At 37.2% G+C, this 4,649-nt stretch overlaps 1 pseudogene; it reads left to right on the plus strand.

The window, feature by feature from the left end:
- The first annotated feature begins 1,005 nt into the window (after window positions 1-1,005).
- LOC141249516 (aarF domain-containing protein kinase 1-like) lies at window positions 1,006-3,539 on the plus strand (annotated as a pseudogene).
- The last annotated feature ends 1,110 nt before the right edge of the window (window positions 3,540-4,649 follow it).

Below are 4,649 nucleotides of genomic sequence, written 5' to 3' on the forward strand. Positions count from 1 at the left end.
TGATGAAGTTCCTCCTTTGCTTAAAGCTGGTGTGAAAATTGATAAAAGGATAGTATAACTCTTTTGAAGGTTTCAGATCATTGCCTGCAATTGCTGTGTATATTAATAGTTGTGTGGTTTTGGGCGTGGCGAGTTGACTGTAGCAAAAAGAGTTCGGTTCCGAAGGAGGATATTGGTAAATTGTGCAGTGGAGATTGCTACATTGTTCTACATACTTGCCATTCCAGTGATAAGAGAGAGACTTCTTTTTGTGCTGGTGGATTGACAAAGATAGTGTTGAGGTGAGCCTTCAGCATTCATATAAGTTAAAAAATAAGAAACAAAAGGAGAAATGGATTGAAAATAGATGCTTTATAGCTTCATAGCTTCACACAGGAGATAATTTTTGTGTGTTTGATTCATCTGCAGGAAGAGCAAGAGGCGGCTTCTCAGTTGGCTACTCCCCGTTTCTAATGTTTTCTTCTTCTTCTTTTTTTGCTAGATTTTGTAATTGATTTTCTCTTTGGCAGGGCCGTATATTCGAAGGAAAGGAACCACCTCAGTTTATCGCACTTTTTCAGCCTATTATTGTGCTAAAGGTAATTTTGATTGTTTAAGGATCTGTCTGTATAAATCTTTATCGTTTCTTATAAGAATTGTATTACTTGATACTAATAGGGAGGGTTAAGCTCGGGTTACAAAAGTCATTTGGAAACCAAAGGGTTGAAGGATGACACTTATGCTGCTGATGGTGTTGCCCTCTTCCGGGTCTCGGGAACGTCATCACATAACAACAATTGATCTTCTTTTTCTCTGCCATAATCTTTTGCGGGATCTTTGCATTAAGAAATGAATCTTATCCAATATATAACTTATAACTTTTATAGGAAAAATCACAACTGTAACTTGGCTATCTTATCTATATGTTACATAAAACCATAACCAGTTTCTGATCAGTGTGTAATCTTCAACTGTTTTATACATATACCAGGTCGCAACTCATTGAACTCTTACGAGTGCTGCGTCATGCAAACTAGCAATGCAGTTTTTGCTTCACAAGGTAGTCAAATCGCTTTAGAGGAACTACAGTTGGTTGTCAAAGTGGCATAGATTATCAAGGTACAATTTTAAATTTAAAACTCTGCTGTTGTATCCTTCCGACTGCAGTTGATATTTTGTTGCATGTGGTATGCAACTGTAGTTTTTTTGTTGCAACAATTGGATTGCTCCACATTGTATGATTCCTGGCAAAATTCAGTTACCGCTTCAGCAAAGTTTTAGCTGATAAAGTTCACTCCTGAATCCTGATATAGGTTGCTCAAATCATTGGGAAGCCCGATTTGTCCTGCGTGGGTGAGACGGCTTGTGACTCTTTGTGATCAAGCTCCTTCAACACCTTACCATGTAGTCCAAAATGTACTGCAAAAGGAGTTGGGTCAAAGTGTTGACCGAATATTTGGAATTTTCGAACTGCATCCTCTGGGGTCTGCTTTGATTGCACAGGCACCACATCTCTGGTGATTGAAGCTGAGTGCAAGAGAATGAATTTATCTTTCTTTTCCAAATGTTGCAAAAATGATAGACAAGGAAATATCTTATCTTTAAATCAATGGGGTTCATTTTAAAACATAATATATAACTGGTATTTTTTAATCTCAAGTTTAACACTTTGCTGGATTTTTTGAAGTTGATTTGTGAATGATGATTTTCCCATTTATTGGAAGATCTGAGCTTTGTTAGTCTCCAGAATAGGCAATCTAGTCTTTGTGACTTTATTATTTGATATCCAGGCTCACCATGCCAAAATAAGAGGATTGGAAAGTGAGGTTGTTCTAAAGGTAATGTTAACCTTAGTTGAGCAAGCTTTCATGTGAAATTCATTTTCTTAGAGTTGATAATGTTACAGGTACAACATCCTGGCATTCAGGATCTGATGATGACTGATCTCCGTAATTTGAAAATATTTGTTTCTTACATACGAAAGACGGATGTCAAATTTGATTTCGTCTCTGTAATGAAAGAAATGGAAAAACAGGTTTGCATGTTGCACCCTCATGAAGTTGCTGAAAATTCATTATTGAAGTTCTGTATATATACTTTCAACTTCTTCAAGGAACATTTTTGAAGTGGTAGAAAAGCATACAAAATACAGTAGATTTGACTATAATGTTTTAAACTTAAATGTTTAGCAATCTTCCTACAGATTGGATATGAATTTGACTTTACAAGGGAAGCTAAAGCAATGAAGGAAATTCAACAATTCCTATACAAGATCAACAAAAGCAGTCCAGTTATAGTCCCACGGGTTACTCAGGACCGGGTGACAAGGTTATACAAATTTTCTGTTCTCCATTGAGATTTATGTTTGAATTTTCATTCTCTCTGTTGTTAACTTAATGCTTATGTAATATAACTTATTGTTACTTGTGAATTAGGAGAGTATTGGTAATGGAATACATGAATGGTGTTCCAATCTTGAAAATTGAGGAGATAGCAATGAGAGGTATAGACCCCAACAGTAAGATAGTAGCCGCTGCAAAGGAGTAAGCCTTTGTTTCTTGGATTTATACGGCTTAGCACATGCTTAATCCTCTAAATTACAGGAGTGTCCTTTAAAGTTTAACTCTAGCATATGGTCAGATGATACTGAAAAGTGGATTCTTCCATGCTGACCCTCATCCTGGAGATATCCTCATATGCCAAGATTCGGATGTCAGATACAAACCAAGCACAGAATACTTTACATCTTCATTCTACCACTGATATTTGGTTCTTGTTTTTTCATGTTTTAGGTTGCATTGTTGGACTATGGGCAAGTTAAGCATCTTCCTGATGAGCTCAGGCTTGGATATGCTGGACTTGTACTAGCTATTGCAGATAATGATCTCCAAAAGGCTGAGCAAAGCTACAGGTAACTACCAATCAAATTATAAAATGGAAGACCAAATTTCTTTCTTTTTTGCTAAAAACGACAATTCATTTTTACACGGAGGGAGTATCTTGTAAGATCTTCTCCAATAGAAGTATTACTAATCAAATACAAAGGTAAATGTCTGATTCTACTTGATATTTACAGGGAGCTTGGTGTCAAGACAATGGCCACTTGGAATGATGAAAAACTGGAGTTGCTAAGGTTGGCACAAACCATGCAGTGCTCCAACCATTCGCCGAGGAGTCTTCTATTCGAAAAATTGCAGTTAAGGTACACAAAAGCAATTTAATAAAAAATATTGTAGTTCATTTTTTGCAGGCTTTCCCAGAAGAACTATTTTCTGTATTTCGAACGGTTCATTTCTTGAGAGGGCTAAGCGCAGGGATTGGTATGAAGTATTCATGTAGCAATGGCGACCCATTGCAGAGGAAGCTCTCTTTCTTGCAGGTAGATTAAAAGGTTAAGTGATTTACTGTGACATCAAATTGTCCTAAAATGCTATCCATATAGTTTTTGTTTGGTTATTGAAGATGCTTGCTGTACTGGATATACAGACGAAGATTTGAAGATAAAAGGACCCAGATGGGGCCTTAACAGGAGAACACATAGAAGAAGACAAGAAAGATAGATCAAAGATGCAACTTGCAATGGTCACTACTTTTCTTGTATCTCTTTTATTGGTAGGATGAGGAGTGAGGACTAACGAGCCATTATTCTTCTTATAGACTGGGTCCTATGTGGATTTGTGGTATCTGTATATCATTCATTTGAATTGAAAGTACACTAGACTACACTTTGTATCACTGGTGCCAATTGATCATACATCCAAGACCTTGCTTATTGATCAAAAGAATAAAGAAGCTATAGTTTTGGAGATAACTGGAAGACTAAGGTTTGTGAGTAGATCCATGTATCCTATCATATGTTCTCATATATTTTCCCCTAGCGTTCTACTCCTAGCTTAGAGGGCTTGTGAGTAGATCTAAGATTAAACAAAACAAGTATAAGAAATATCATCAACTTTCTAATCCATCGAATGGCGAGCGAAAAAAAAAGAAACCCTAGCACACTTATCTTGGAAGTTGGAAAGTGGATGCATCTTAATAAGACTTGTAATGAACTCAAATTGACCAGTTAGCTAAGTGCATTATAACTAAGATATCATATGTTGTTCATTGTTTTGGATCTCAAATCAGTCTGACAATGTTTACTCTATTTTCTGTTGTTTTCAGTTTACTCTGTTTGCTGGAGTTTTTGCTCAATTGCTACTCATTTGCTGGTGTTTTTGCTGGTGTTTACTCTATGATTATCAGTTCTTTATCCTTACTTACATCTTAGTGAGTTTTATCAAAATTACATGCAAATCCGGGGTTTCAGATGTTGTTGATTGGTATACTATACCTTGTCAAGACTTCAGACACTGAATATGTAGGTAGTAAAAGTAAATCCTTGACAACATAATGATATTTGATCAGCAACAAGTAGATTTGAGGCACTGTGTGTGAAGGAAACCTACTAACCCACTCGCCTCTCTTTGATCCAGAAAACTCTCTTTCCTCCTCAGCGCAAAACATCCCAAATTCCCAACGCTGATCGCCTTCTTCCCGCCTCCTCACCGCGACCTCGTATACCTCCGAAACCCTAACCGCCCGACGACCGCTCTTCGCTTCCAAAGAGATCTTGAATCAAAACCCCGCGCTCTTCCTTCTTTCTTTTCGCTCCGCTCCAGCGATCAACA

The sequence above is a fragment of the Phyllobates terribilis genome, unplaced genomic scaffold (genome assembly GCF_046119375.1).
Source record: "Phyllobates terribilis strain yellow unplaced genomic scaffold, ASM4611937v1 Scaffold_4697__1_contigs__length_58067, whole genome shotgun sequence".
NCBI classification, from domain to species: Eukaryota; Metazoa; Chordata; class Amphibia; order Anura; family Dendrobatidae; genus Phyllobates; species Phyllobates terribilis.